We start from the raw sequence: 16,487 nt of genomic DNA on the forward strand, positions 1-16,487 counted from the left end.
AGCCTAAAATTCTTTAGTAATAAAATAGTGGTTTAGTAACCTTTGAACCCGTGACTCGTATGCATATGTATGGTAACCTTTGATGATATCCTATATAGCTACTGTGTAACTGTGTGTACATCATTACTCCCAAGGCTTGTGTCCTTGGTACAGCTCCTGAATTTCTAACAATACTTTGATTCAAAACAAAGAACTGGTTATCAAAGATTTCAGGTTTTCACGGCTGGTAACATCATTAGGGTTTGTAGAATCTTTCGGGCTCAAGTGCAAAACTCTGCAAAACACCCTGCAGACTATAAATTGCAGAAAGTCACAGAACAACCGGCACATTCCACAGAACAATCAGCACAGTCAACAACCATCTTCCTTATCTTCACACCCCTTCCAACCCTCCCAGCAATAAACACAGAACAATGGTCACATTCAACAGCCAGTTTCCTTATCACTACCCTTCCAGGAAGCCCCACCAAACAATGGGCACATCCACAAACCAATTGCCCTCTCACCACACCCCCTCCAGCCTAGAAATAGCAGCTCTCCAGCAGCCCTGGCCCCACTCAATGTACAGCAGCCAAGAAGGTCAGAGCGCCTGCTCCGGCTGCAACGCCACTGAGGATGTTCTCCGCAGCTGAGAACGAAACGACTGGAAGAAAAACTTTCTCCAGTAGAACACGGCACTTCAGCCCGAAAGATTCTACAAACCCTAAAGAACTGGTTATTGAGAAATATCGGCACTTGACAGCCACCTTATATTGAATCAGATCCTTGGTCCTTTAAAGGCATTGTTGTCTACTTAGACTGTCAGCAGCTCTCCAGGGTCTCAGGCAGAGGTCTATCACAACACTTACCACTGGATCATTTAATGAGATATTGAGGATTGAATTTGGGACTTTCTGCATGCCCAGTACATGTTCTTCCACTGAGCCACGGCCCCTCCCCGGCTTTCCTCTGCCATACCGTTCAGGGCCGTAGCCAGCAGAGTGGGACACAGGAGTGGTGCACCCAATAGAATCTGCAGCATCCCCACCCCCATCCAGTCTTCCCTTTCACTTTCCCTAGGAAATATTGGGTGGGGGGGGGTGCTACAGATTTTGTAGGGGGGCACTAACCCTGCCCCCCCTCCTCCACTTGCAGCTGCTGGAATGGCCTTGGGTCAGCCATAGCTTTCACAGGAGTTGTCCTTGAAAGGGCAGCTGCTGTAAAAGCTCTCTCAGTTCCACCCACCTCATAGGGCAGGGCGGGGGGGGGAGTAGAGGTAGTTCCTGGCGTCTCCAGTTAAAAAGCTCAGGTTAACAGATGATGTGAAAAACCTCCAATTGAGACCCTGGAGAGTTGCTACCAGTCAGAGTAGACAATACTGAACTGGATAGACCCATGGTCTGACTCAATAGAAGGCAGTTTTGAAGTGTTGAACAATCCCCCTGACTCACCTTAGGTCTCGTTTACACTCCTCAAGTACTTTTATAGACTTTCACTCTACACTGGCTTAACAGGTTTCATTTATGTTAGTTCAGTAATCCTTATAATGGACAGGAGCTAGCTTACGGCAACCTCATAGGGTTTGCAAGCCAAGAGACATTCAAAAGTGGTTTGAATGTATAGCAAGAAACCCTGGACTTCCTTGGTGGTCTCCCATCCAAATACTAGCCAGGGCTGACCCTGCTTGGCTTCTGAGATTCGATGAGATCAGGCTAGTCTCATCAGGCTAGTCTAATGACAATTACAATGCAACCATAATGTGGTACCCATTGACACGCGGCTTCAACCTTCTGCTCTGGAGAGCCAGGTTTAAATCTGCACTCAGCCAGGTACCTCACTGGTCAGGCCAGTAGCTACAGTGGGGCCTGGGAGGAGCCAGGCCCATCCTTTCAAACCCACCTAACTGTATGGCCCCTCCGGAGGACCCCCAATCTGCCCCCTTTGCTCACCGCCACTCTGAACAAGAAGTATAATTGCTGCTGGTTTTTCCACTTTTTCCTCTCCCCTTCCCTAACACAGCATGCAGAGCAAAGGGGACAGGAGGGAGAAGAAGAAAAAGAAGAATTGCAGATTTATACCCCACCCTTCTCTGGGGGGGGGGGGAAAGCGTAGATGACTGGAGAAGGCAATGGCAAACCACCCCATAAAAAGTCTGCTGTGAAAACGTTGTGAAAGCAACATCACCCCAGAGTCAGAAACGACCAGTGCTTGCACAGGGGACCTTTCCTTTCCTTCTCTCTGAATCAGAGTCTCAGAGCGGCTCACAATCTCCTTTATCTTCCTCCCCCACAGCAGACACCCTGTGAGGTGGGTGGGGCTGAGAAGACTCTCACAGCAGCTGCCCTTTCAAGGACAACCTCTGCCAGAGCTATGGCTGGCCCAAAAGCATTCCAGCAGCTGCAAGTGGAGGAGTGGGGAATCAAACCCGGTTCTCCCAGATAAGAGTCTACTCACTTAACCACTACACCAAACTGGCTCTCAAGCCAAGAGGTCTCTGTCTCTCCGATAGAAGGACACATAAAAAGGGGGTGGGGGGGAGCAGAGCTGCTGTGACTGCCTAGGCAAAGGAAGTTAGCTTGTGGAACTCAAGGCAGCTTACAATGCGGAGAGCCCAGGGCTGCCAAACCGGGAGGCCCCCTGGGCCCCCCAACCATCAAATCCTGTTGCGGGCTCCACCAAAGATGAAAACCTGGATATGGCCCTGCACTGGGTATCCTTAGGCCAGCCACCTTCTGTCAGCCTAACCTTCCTCAGAGAGTTGTTAGGAGGATAAAAGAGAGGAGGGGCCAGGGGAAAGCACCCACTGGGCATGTGGGAAGTCCTGAGTTTAATCCCTGGTATCTCCACTTTAAAGAGTCATTTAGTAGGTGATGTGAAAGACCTGAGCCCCTGAAGATCTGCTGACAATACCAACCTCGACAGGCTGACTCAGCAGGCAGCAGCTTCAATGGGATAACCGTACCTGCCTTTCTGCTTTCTCAATCCCACTCCCTAACTGCTCACCTGTAAATGGAATTGAAACCTGGTGCTGTTTCATTAATTACTGACTGGCTGTTTGATAATTGTATATTAGGATGTGTTATAAGTTATTAACTGCCTGGAATGTTTTTGCTTTTTACCTCAAATGTGGAAAACAAACATATCCATAAATAAGGCTGCTTTGAGCATTTGAGAAGAAGGGTGGGAGAAAAATGTAATGAAAGTTTCTTGATATGCTGAACTATATACCAGGGATTTCCAGTTTGGTGTAAGTGTGCAGACTCTTATCTGGGAGAACCAGGTTTGATCCCCCACTCGTCCGCTTGCAGCTGCTGGAATGGCCTTGGGTCAGCCATAGCTTTCGTAGGAGTTGTCCTTGAAAGGGCAGCTGCTGTAAGAGCTCTCTCAGCCCCACCTACCTCACAAGATGTCTATTCTGGGGGGCTGGGAAGGTAAAGGAGATTGTGACCATCCTGAAACTCTGAGATTCAGAGTATAGGGCTAGATATAAATCCAATATCTTCTTCACAGAATTTCGGGGGAGGGGGGGTGCTGAACCACTAAGCAATATCTCTGGAGGGAAACCTCACACACCTCACATTTGGGGTATGTAGTACAAAAGAGCAAGAGCCCAGTAGCACCTTAAAGACTGACAAAGGGTATCTGACAATATGATTACAATATGATACTACAGTGTTTTCTACAATTGTTTTAATTAATGTTTTTTATTGATCTTGTTTTATTATCAATATGTTGTGAGCCGCCTTAAACCCGCTTGTCAGGGAGGGATATAAATTGAATAAACTGAACTGAACTACAATTGTCCAAAGTCCGTACAATAAATTCAAATTCAAGAGTCTTTGTAAATACACACTTTGTAAATACACACATTCAAAATGTATCCAACCCACTGGAAGACTGCAAGTGCAGCAATGAAAACTGGACTCATGGGTGAAAGCTAGGGCTGCCAAGCCCCTGGTCTGGGTGGGCATTCTCCCACCCTGGAGGTTCCCAACGCACCAGCCCACATTGGGCCTGTAGGGGGAACCTCTCCTGACATCGCCGGCACAATGACATCACCCAGAAGTGACGTCATCACGCCGGCAACGTTGTGTGGCAGCCACTCTAGGCATTTCTAGAAAAACTCTGTGGTTTTCCTGGATGCTCTAGCCATTTGGGAGAGAAAACTCTATGCTACAATAGGTACCATAGAGTTTTCTCCTCACAAATGGCTAGAGCGTCCAGGAAAACCATCGCGTTTTTCTGGGAACGCCTAGAGTGGCCACCACATGACATTGCTGATGCAATGATGTCACTTCTGGGTGACATCATCATCGCAAAGAAAGTTCCCCACCGGAGGCTGTGAGGGACTTGGCAACCGTAGTGAAACCCTAGGTTTATCTTGCATGTTTCAGCTGTAGTCTTCTTCATGGTTGCAGCAAAACCATACATATAACACCTATACACAGGACTTTTTTTGTAGCAGGAACTCCTTTGCGTATTAGGTCACACACGTCTGATGTAGCCAATCCTCCAAGAGCTTGCAGGCCTCAGTGCAGGGTGTACTATAAGCTCCAGGAGGATTGGCTATATCAGGGATGTGTGGCCTAATATGCAAAGGAGTTCCTGCTACAAAAAAGCCCTGATTTTCACTGGTACCAATGCTCAAAGAATAATTTTTTCTTTATCATGAGAACATCTCCTACAGTTTCAAAGGACTTCTTCTGCAAAAAGAACCTGGAGTTTGGTGGGTGGGAAATATCTGGAGATGCTGAGAGAATTCATCACTTGTAGTTTTTACTCCAGAAAGCGAGTCTACAGTTAAGAGTTCAAACTGCATCATTTGCCTCAAATGTCACCTCAGTGCCTGAACATTTCTTTTCAATTAAAACAGAAGGGTGTGATGTGATCTGAATGCCAGGCCCAAACAGTCCACATAACGATGTCCTTGGGAAGAGGCACCTGCTACAGTGTGATGAAATAACTATCCTTTCCAGATATACAGTGATACGATGAGCCCCTGCAAAACAACACTGGTCGTTTCAGCCACGCTTGCCACAAGTGGAAATTACATGCAACCCTTTTTTGTCAAAGAGCCACACTACAAAAGAGGAACGAGCCATCAATCTTTTCCATGTCATTGTCGGTGGCTCCGCTAAGAGCATTCCACTGTGAGTATCTATATCTATATCTATAAGAGTTCCAAGAAACTTGCTTGTTCTGTTTTCTTAAGATGGCCTATAAACAGCCATCCTTCCCTCTGTCTGTCTGGTTCTCAATATTCCTAAAGTACTTTAAACAGCATGACAAACAAGCACCCATGCATTATTTAAGCTTCACCAGTGATAAATTATACATATTTATCATTACTAGGCTTTACTAGCTTCATTGTTTTGGGTAGTATTGTAAAATACCTTTGACGTCCCTTAATTTTTTACATGAATGTAGATGAAGAAACAAATTAGAGTCAGGTCAGTGCATGAAAGACATCTCTGATCTACATAATTAATATTCCTAATGACACTGAAGTCTTAATACGTACTTTGCCTAATTATAGGAAATATCCAAGAAATAAACATATATCCCCACTAACGTGGGCTCACATGTCTGAATATATATATAATGTGTACATACCCAAAACGTGGACTGAAGAAACTGCACACTTTGAATAGATCTGTTACTTGATGAACATTTAAAAATAGATTATGGCAGGATCAGCATGTGTCCGCGATTGCCCAGATTTCATTAGCTTCACTTTTTAATTAAAAACAACAGCCGCAGAATACTTTTTATTAGGACCCACAAATGGAGCAGCTGTTTCTCCAAAGAGTTATGGGGGAATGCGAAAGTAATTACTTTGTTTTGTATTTGTTATTTCTAATAGAAGTCTTATGCTGCTGATGCATTTGGATTTTTCCCTCACTGACATAGCAGTCAACCTGCTGGGTTGTTAATTAAAAGTATGTGTACTTTTTACTCGAGCCACAGTTCTTCCCGTTTATCACAACGGGGGGGGGGGGGGGAGGAGAGAGATCATATTTAGTTTAAATTATGCACAGTGATAACGGTTTGTAGAAAAATTCCACTGGCTTGGCTGATGCACAGAGTTCTATCTTTGTAACCCCATTCACTTCCATGGGTTTAGAACAGTGTGACAGTGTTTAAGATTACTCTGTAAGGCACCATTGTGCCCCATTTCTATCCACCACTAAGAGCTAAAGCAAGCCAGATGTGTGAGCAGACTCCAAAAGGGGGCTTCCCCTCTGAAAAGTAGCTTTTGAAGGGTTTTGTTGCTTTAATTGGGCATAATTTAGCACCTTGTACATGTTCTAAAGAACAGGGTCTAACTCCATGAAATAAATAAATAAGTGTGTGGGCCGGAGGTTGGATTTGACTGAAGCAGCCTGCACTCACTTTTCAAATCACAATCCCTCTATGCCTCACCCCCCCCCACCCCCAGGCTTCTATAGGGGACAAGTCCAAGTTGGATCCTGCAGTCCTTCAGCTGTACTCATTGCTGCGATAGATACATATGTATTTTCCTATGACTCTCATAGGCACCTATTGGACAGTACCCACAACGCCATGTTCAGAAGTGACTTTAAATGGCTTTTAAAGTAATTTTGTAATTACAAGGTAATGGTATGGTTGAGTGTCTGTATAAGTAGCCCATTAAAAAAAAAGGTACAGAAAGGAGAGGCAACAATGCCTTAGTGTTAGGGTTGCTATGTTCCCTTGCCTGTCTGGTAGGGGGATTTGGGGGGTGTTCTGGGGATGATGTCTCCAGCATAATAGCACCATCTGGAAGTGATGTCATCATGTCGAGGACGTTGCACAGGGGATGCTCTGGTTTTTGGGAAAACTCTATAGTTTAATTGGGCTTAAGCCATAGAGTTTGTCCAGAACCCAGAGCACCCCCCCCCCAATGCAACATCCATGACACAATGGCGTCACTTCCAGGTGATGTCACTGCATCAGGGATGTTATGTGGCAACGTCCCTTTTTAGGAAAGGCATTTCCCCCACCAGCCGGCTGGTCTGCAATGGAGAGAAGCCCCCAAAACTGGGGGATCCCCTGCTGGGACTTTGGAGCTGGCAACCCTACTTAATGTTCAAGCAGGGCCAGCCCTGCTGCTAGGCAAACTAGGCAATTGCCTAGGGCACTGGCCTTCTGAGGATGCTGAATTGGGCACCCTTCATGTGACTCAGTGATGTTATCAGTGCAGGGAGGGGGGCGCCAGACATTAGCCTTGTCTAGGGTGCAAGACAGTCTAGAACTGGCCCCGTATTCAAGATAGTGGATTCAAGCACTATGTTGCAACCTCACCTCCTCCATCCATAGCACAACACACACCCCCCGCCAAAGAAAAATGGCCTGCCTTACAGCTAGTGTTGCCAACAGCACTTGGAGATCTTCCACACTTACAATTGATCTAAAGACGCAACCAAGACCAGTTCCTCTGGAGAAAATGGCTGCTTTGGAGGATGGGTTCTAAGGCATTACATCCTTCCCTTCCCAGCCTCTACTCCCCAAATCTCCAGGTATTTCCCAACAGAGCTGGCAATCCTCCAGGGCTTCTTTTGTAGAGAAAGCCCAGCAGGAACTCATTTGCATATTAGGCCACATCCCCAACATCAAGCCAGTTGGAACTGTGTTCCTGCTCAAAAAAAGCCCTGCTTATACCCAGTTGTGAGAGCCAGATAGGATTGCCAGGTCCCCCACCATGACCGCAGACTTCCCATCAACAATCCCTGCTTTCACGCACTGTGCTGTCGGCCGACAGGATAAAAATTAAATTGGAAAAAAAAATCACATGTGGCACAACGTGTAAAACTCAGGAGCGATGTCACACTGATCTAGGAATCACTGGGAACCCTACAGTAAAACTATATTGAATCACTGGAAATCCTATGGTAAAACCATATTGTCATTTCTGGGTTTTCCACAGAATTGATGTGGTGGTGACAGCCCTAACCCTCCATATCCCGCTGTGTGCCAGCCACCAGCTGGCAACCCTAGGGGGAAATATAACGTGACAGGAGATCCAAGTGTGTCTCAGAAAGGGTTGCCTGCAGGCCGTGAGAAAAATATCCCGCCACCTCTTTTATTGAGACTTAATATGGGATGGAGAAAGTAGAGAAAGAAGTACTTTTCTCCCTTTCTCACAATACAAGAACTCGTGGGAATTCGATGAAATTGCTGAGCAGACAGGTTAAAACGGATAAAAGGAAGTACTTCTTCACCCAAAGGGTGATTAACATGTGGAATTCACTGCCACAGGAGGTGGTGGCGGCCACAAGCATAGCCACCTTCAAGAGGGGGTTAGATAAAAATATGGAGCAGAGGTCCATCAGTGGCTATTAGCCACAGTGTGTGTGTGTGTGCCACTGTGTGACACAGAGTGTGGGACTGGATGGGCCATTGGCCTGATCCAACATGGCTTCTCTTATGTTCTTATGTGACACAGAGTGTTGGACTGGATGGGCCATTGGCCTGATCTACCACGGCATCTCTTATATTCTTAATATATGAAAATGGACAGCTGATGTTTTTCATCATGGATGGTGTTGAGTTAACCTGAGAGGGGGGGCCTTTTAAGTTGTGGCACCAAAATTATGGAACTTCCTCCTCAGTCTGACCCTTTCTAGCATTGTCTTCCACCAGAAGGTAGAGGTTTTTGTTTTGCTTTGCTTGGCATTTCATTCCGATCCCTCTTCTTTCTGCCATGTTCTAATTTGCTGTCTTGCGTTTTAAATCTGTATATTTAGGTCTAGTTTTTAAACTGGCTATATTATGTATTTTCATTGTACTTGTTTTCCTTGTTAGACACCTTGTGGCCCTGGTTAAGGCAGGCTATAGATATTGTAAGCAAATAAATAACCAGTAAATAGTATATAACCCATAGAGTTGCCAGCTCCTGGATGGGAAATACCTGAAGATTTTGAAGGTGGAGACTGAGGTGGGCAGAGTTTGGGGAGGGGAGGCACCTCAATGGGGTATAATGCCATAGAGTCCACCTTCCAGACTGGCCATTTTCTCCAGGTGAAATCTTTGTTGCCTGGAGATCAGGGATCCCAGGAGATCTCCAGCGACCACCTGGAGGTTGGCAAATCTAATCACCAGGGGTGGAATTCTAGCAGGAGCTCCTTTGCATATTAGACCACACATCCTTGATGTAGCCAATCCTCCAAGAGCTTACAAAAAAGAGCCTTGTAAGCTCTTGGAGCGTTGGCTACATCAGGGGTGTGTGGCCTAATATGCAAAGGAGCTCCTGCTAGAATTCCACCCCTGCTAATTACCCAGTAAATAGTATCCTATTAAAGGTAAAGGTAGTCCCCTGTGCAAGCACCAAATCGTAACCAACCCATGGGGCGATGTCACATCACATCATTTTCTTGGCAGACTTTTTACGGGGTGGTTTGCCATTGCCTTCCCCAGCCATTGACTCTTTACCTCAGCAAGCTGGGCACTCATTTTACCGACCTCAGAAGGATGGAAGGTTGAGTCAACCTTGAGCCAGCTACCTGAACCCAGCTTCAGCTGGGATCGAACTCAGGTCATGAGCAGAGCTTGGACTGTAGTACTGCAGCTTTACCACTCTGCACCACGGAGCATCCTATTACGCCTCCATTACAAGAGCAGGATTTCCCCCCTCAAGCCAGGCTAGCTGGTAACCCTACATATCTGCCCACTGATATGTAAAGCAGGGGGTAGGAATCTGTGGTTTTCTTTTTGTTGAATACAGGATAACAGTGGGTGCAGACACGGGGAGTTATATGCTGTCCCTTCTCTGCATCCCTTATTGTTCTCAGTTGTTTTTTCCCTTGTTTTCTCCTTCTAGCCTGGCTCACTTCCAGAACTGGAGCTGGGCTGGGAGAAGAAAGGAAAAGAAGGAAACAGCTTTCCTCATTTGTGAGCAACATTTTCTGTCAAATAAACCAAGAGGCCCATACCATCCATTCCTTTATAAATGAGGCACATGAGAATAAATCAACATGGATTTTCCCCATCGTGTTTAGTTTGGCCCTGAGACGACGCATGTGAACAGCTGTGAGCACTTAGTGAAAGTTTTATATAAATATGAATTGCCACTACGAATTGCTGTTCCATTGTTCTCAAAGGCGGAAATAAAAATGCATCTGTTTTTCTCTAAATCTTGCCGCTTTCTTCCAAGCACCTATCTTTAGTGAAACCAAGAAAAGTTATTTATGTATTAAGGAAATTGGCTGCCTATTTGTTTCGGGACACAATTCAAAGTGATGGTTCTTAACCTATTAGATTCTAAATGGCTTGGGGCCTGGATACTTGAAGGACCAGCTCTTGTTTATATAGTCCTCCACTTAGAGAGTCAGTTTGGTGTAGTGATTAAGTCCTCCACTTAGAGAGCCAGTTTGGTGTAGCGGTTAAGTGTGCGGACTCTTATCTGGGAGAACCGGGTTTGATTCCCCACTCTTCCACAAGCAGCCGTTGGAATGGCCTTGGGTCAACCATAGCTCTCATGGGAGTTGTCCTTAAAAGGGTAGCTTCTGGGAGAGCTCTTTTAGCCCCACCTACCTCACAAGGCATTTGTTGTGGGGGAAGAAGGTAAAGGAGATTGTAAGCTGCTCTGAGACTCTGAGATTCGGAGTGGAGGGCAAGGTAAAAATCCAATATCATCTTCTTTATCTTCTTCTTAAAACTTCCTCACAAGCCCTGTTCTCAGTGGTAGGGGGTTGCACCTTCAGAGGTGAGGCACATGTAGGGTTGCCCCCTCCCAGGAACAGAGATCAAGATCCAATGCCTGAACTGCAGGCCCTGCAAGGCTTCAGCACAAGCAAGAGGTGGGGGCATAGAGCAACATTGTGTAATGACATGTGATGTCATGACACTCTAGGAATCGTGCATCTTTATGCTGAAAAACTCATAGAGCTGAGTGAATTCCTGGAGCATCATGATAGCACTTCTGGTACAAAACAGAAATGATGTCACGAATTAACATATAACATTACTTGCCCACCTACCTGTTGACTGTCTTCTTTGTTGGATGGCTTATTTTTTATGCTTTTCTTTGTAATTGTGTGTTTTTACGCTGCTGCTTTTTTTTTTCACAGTTTGCTTTTAATGGCTTTCAGGGGGGGTTGTATTATTTTAGTTGCAAACCACTTCAAGCACGTCTTTGAAAGAAGGGCATAAAATTTTTCTAAATAAGTAAATGAAACGTACAAAACATCCGTCCTCAACATTAACATGGAAGTTCAAAAGCAGCCAGAACTTGATTAAAATAGCAGCTCAAAACCTGATAAGAAGTAGCAGGTGGTGCATTTACATACCTTCTCTTTTGCTTTGTTTCCTGAGCTCCAAAATGCAGCCTTATTGTTACTCTGTGCAGGTATGATGGCTATTATATAGCTGTGTTATCAGAGCCCCTGCCTGCTTGAAAGGACAGTGGTTGCCTGGGTTACTGTTATTATTCCCTCTGTTAAATACGGTGTTAGCCATTCTCTTGTTACAGAAGCTACCATCACGGAGCAAACAGATTGCTATTCCTCTTGCGGTGGTAGTGCTTGGCTCCTTCAGTGTTTCCCAGAAGGGAATGCTTCCTGATTGGGAAATCCCTTCAGTGCCAGGTGTGGCAATTCTTACTGCCATGCATTCATTTGCATTAATTGTACCATCTGATCTTCTTGGCTTTGCTGAGTGTCATCCACCCATATGCTGAAAAGCGAGGAAGTCGGTTCATTGAGTAGCTGGGATCCTAATTGAAGCAACTGCGGTGGTGACTTGTGTACAGTGCATGCAAATACATGAAGCCCTGACAAGGTTTTGTTTTCAAGCGAAAAGCAAGCATGGGAAGCTGTGACTTTTAAATGGGAAAAATGCCATATTTGTTTTATTTATTGATTTAATTCATTTGTACCCAGGGCTTTTTTTGTCGAAAAAGCCCAGCAGGAACTCATTTGCATATTAGGCCACACCCCCTGACGCCAAGCCAGCCAGCTGGAATGGTGTTCCTGTGCATTCCTGCTCAAAAAAGCCCTTTTTGAACCCTGCTTTTCTCCCCAATGGGGATCCAAAGTGGGTTATATGGTCATCCTGCCCTGCAGAGTATGTCCGGCCCAAGGTCCACCAGCCCACTTCCATGGCACAAATGCAGAATTGAACCCTGTTCTCCCAAATACTAGTATGACCCATTTGCATATTAGGCCACACCCCTGAAGTCACCATTGTTTCACACAGGGCTTTTTTGTACAAAAAGCCCAGCAGGAACTCATTTGCATATCAGGCCACACCCCCGACACCAAGCCAGCTGGAACTACATTCCTGTGCGTTTCTGCTCCCAAAAAGCCCTGAATATGACACTTTAAACCACTACACCACACTAGTTCTCTGCATGTGTGCCTTTTTATTCTTTTACCATATGTATATTTTTCTGCTGTAAATTGCTCCCCAAAACTGTTTTTATCCATTTATTTAGTATATTTATATCCCACCTAGGGTTGCCATTTTCCTGTTCCTCAACTTTGAGCCCCTGACACACACACCCCTTAGTAGGCTAGTAAGGAGAAAATATGACAAAAAAAAAATAATAATGGTCACACTGACAGCAAGATGTCATTTTTAGGGTGAGCCCAGAAATTACCTCAGGCAGTTCTAAAATTCAACAGAAACTCTATGGTGAATCCTAGAGTAGCCTGATGTCACTCTGTTATGTACTGGGCTTGATGTTTAGCGGGTAGCTTTCATGCATGCCCTGGCTACCGCAGGAACGCTCGGGATTCTGGGATACCTCTTAATTGGGAATCAATGAGCAGTTATGGTGCAAAGCTTGACTGCCGTGATTTGGTATGGGGATCTGGGGGGTGGTTCTTGTGCACGTATATAAGGGGCTATGGTGCTGCCATTTTGTGTTAGTATGTAGTTCTCAAAGCTTATTCCTGTTTTGAACATCTATGCATCGAACCCGGTATTTAACACTCTTCCAATCCTCCTCCCCCGGAAGTGACATCCCACTGTTGGTGTGATGGCACCCCCAGTCTCCTGTTCTGGGATGGAAAAATAAAACCAGAAATGAATACAACTAATTTCACATAAGTAAAATCAACCATGTATATGCAAGGATAATTGTTAATCTGGAACACCACGGGGGGCGGGGTGGGGAGTAACTTTTGGGCCCATTTTGGACGAGGACAGTGATGGTATGGAAGAAGTTAAGCACCTACTGTCTTCCCTCTCTTCCCCTTCTGTTCAAAATTGCAGCCTCCGGCAGCTGTTTTTCATTTTTCAAAAATCTTTTGCAGTTTCCTTAAACAGTATTTGCATGTAACATCACATGTATTTTGCCTTTTTAAGACATCCTAATTCTGCATGTTCCTGTTTAATTTCTCCAGAGGAATACAATCTCATCTGATTTGTACAATCTACCTCTCGGTTTCCTTCTCTCCCAGGAATTTCTTTCTTTACTGCACATGCCGTCTTTTCATTCCTTATAAGACTTAATGCATAATTTAGATATCCTTTTGTAAGCTTTCATCTTGCATCTTTTTGCATCACAATTTCACCCTCCCGCTGTGATTGCAACAGCCCTACAACATGAGCCATTGGCTGTGTTTTGTCGGGAGTATGCCCAGATCTTCACATCAGATCAACCTTGCCACGTACTGTTCTTTGTTTATTCTTATGCCACTCAGAGTTTTGTGTACCTCCCACCTCTGTTATGGCAGATCTGGCGATGACGGTGTCTGTTGCATATTCAGTAGGGTCTTCATCAGGGTCTTCAGACACCAGCAGAATGTCACAGTTGGTGCGATAACCACACACACAAACACAAGGAGCTGCCTTCTACGGAATCTCTTAAATACTGGGTTCCAGGGCTTTTTTTGCAGAAAAAGCCCAGCAGAACTCATTTGCATATTAGGCCACACCCCTGATGTCACCATTGTTTCACACAAGGCTTTTTTTGAGGAAAAAGCCCAGCAGGATCTCATTTCCATATTAGGCCAAATTCATGTTCATTGCATCGATAACGCTGTCTGACCATCTCATCCTTTGCCGTCCCTTTCTTCTTTTACCTTCAGTCTTTCCCAGATACTTAAGGCTGGGTTAAACTGAGAACATGCCTTGTACTGCATCCCTCGATCATCAAAGTCAGTATTAGGGTTTGTAGAGTCTTTCGGGATCAAGTGCCGTGTTCTACTGGAGAAAGTTTTCCTTCCAGACGTTTCGTTCTCAGCTGCGGAGAACATCCTCAGTGGCATTGCAGCCGGAGCAGGTGCTCAGACCTTCTTGGCTGCTGTGCATTGAATGGGTATTGTCTATTCAGGCTGGTGGTGATTCTCCAGGGTCTCAGACAAAGGTCTTCTGCATCAGTTACCAGCTGACCCTGAAGTGCTGGTAGGCCCAGCACACCTCCAGCGTGCTTTGAAAGAAAGAAACTCTTTGCCCTTTCACTGGAAGCCAATTAACAAATGTATTGTGTGGGATGGTATTGTTGAAGATTAAGATAATGATCAAGGCTGCAGAATGCAAAGCGCTTACTTCAAAAGAATTCCATCTGCTGAAATAATGGCTCTGCAGATGGAAATGGTTTGCTGCTCCTCATTTTCATTGCCTCTATGAGTTTTGGTCCTTGGCCTGCATTTCCTTTGGCGAAAAGATCACATGAGAATATGTAGTATTGTCTGTGCTCCCTGCACCATAATAATGTCATTCATTTTCAGCTGACTAAAGGATTGCTGTCTCTTTCTCTCCATCAAGGCCTATCTCAAACTGCCCGTTTCTTGTTTGCCCACTTACATGCTCTTGCTGTTGTTGTTCAGTTGCACAGTCAAGTTCAACTCTTCGTGACCCCATGGACCACATCACACCAGGCCCTTCTGTCTTCCACTATCCTCCTAAGTTCGTGCAAATTCATGTTTGTTGCATCGATAACATTGTCTAACCATCTCATCCTTTGCTGTCCCCTTAATCTTTTTCCTTCCATCTTTCCCAGCATCACGGTCTTCTGCGGTGAATACTCCTTTCTCATTTAGTGGCCAAAGTATTCGAGCTTCTGTTTCAGTATCTGACCTTCCAGGGAACAGTCAGGGTTGATTTAAGAACATAAGAGAAGCCATGTTGGATCAGGCCAATGGCCCATCCAGTCCAACACTCTGTGTCACACAGTGGCAAAAAATTTTATATATACACACACACTGTGGCTAATAGCCACTGATGGACCTGTGTTCCATATTTTTATCTAAACCCCTCGTGAAGGTGGCTATACTTGTGGCCGCCACCACCTCCTGTGGCAGTGAATTCCACATGTTAATCACCCTTTGGGTGAAGAAGTACTTCCTTTTATCCGTTTTAACCTGTCTGCTCAGCAATTTCATCGAATGCCCACGAGTTCTTGTATTGTAAGAAAGGGAGAAAAGTACTTATTTCTCTACTTTCTCCATCCCATGCATTATCTTGTAAACCTCTATCATGTCACCCCGCAGTCGACGTTTCTCCAAGCTAAAGAGTCCCAAGCGTTTCAACCTTTCTTCATAGGGAAAGTGCTCCAGCCCTTTAATCATTCTAGTTGCCCTTTTTTGGACTTTCTCCTTTAGGATGGACTGATTTGATCTCCTTGCCATCCAAGGTACTCTCAAAAGTCTTCTCCAGCACCACAGAACTTACATGCTACTACTGTGCGTGTGTCTGTGTGATGCCCTCTGGGGGCACGGGGACATTATACCTAGAGGACCCACGGGGTCTTGACAGTACCAGCCCAGTCACCGCTTCCTTGCACAGATGTTTTTTTTCTTCAGTTGACAGCTCCTGGTATGGTACCTGAAGGTCTAGTTGTCTAATCTTCACACACCTCAGGGTTACAACACATTACAAAGGAGAAGAGCCACAATGCTACAACCTGCCTCTTTGCCTGAGCACATCTCTGAGATCATTCTTCTCTCTTTCTCCTACAGCATGGTGTAGTGGTTAAGAGCAGCAGATCTAATCTGGAGAGCGGAGTTTGATTCCCCCGCTCCTCTTTTACCTGAAGCCGGCTGGGTGACCTTGGGTTAGTCACAACTCTCTCAGAGCTCACTAAGCCCCACCTACCTCACAGGGTGTCTGTTGTGGGGAGAAGAAGAAAAGCCACTCCATTGTGGGGTCATGTGCCTGTAGGCAGCTGTAATTTTTAAAATGCTCTTCATTTCACCTCTACCCTCCCCTCAGATATTGAAGAAGTTATGGGATATTTCAAAAGGCTCTCTGTTGTCTAGTGGCATTTATTGTTAGGAAAGCGAGCATAGGATAGCAGCTCAGAATGTTTCTCTGGAGAAAAGAACGGCGTTTTGAAATGCAAGTAATAGTTTTGATTATCTTTTGTTTGCTGCAAAAAGGGAGAGGGGAAAACCTAATCTCTTGCAATCAACTGTAAATGTTACTTCACGCAAAGCAGAATAATTATAGGTATGTATTTAATTTACCTGTTTGTTCATTCTGGTCTAGGAGCAAACGTTAAATTATTTAAAAAGAATGATCATTGGCTAAAAATAATGGGGGGGGATTGTTGGCAGTGTAGC

This window comes from Heteronotia binoei, chromosome 4 (assembly GCF_032191835.1).
Source record: "Heteronotia binoei isolate CCM8104 ecotype False Entrance Well chromosome 4, APGP_CSIRO_Hbin_v1, whole genome shotgun sequence".
NCBI lineage: Eukaryota > Metazoa > Chordata > Lepidosauria > Squamata > Gekkonidae > Heteronotia > Heteronotia binoei.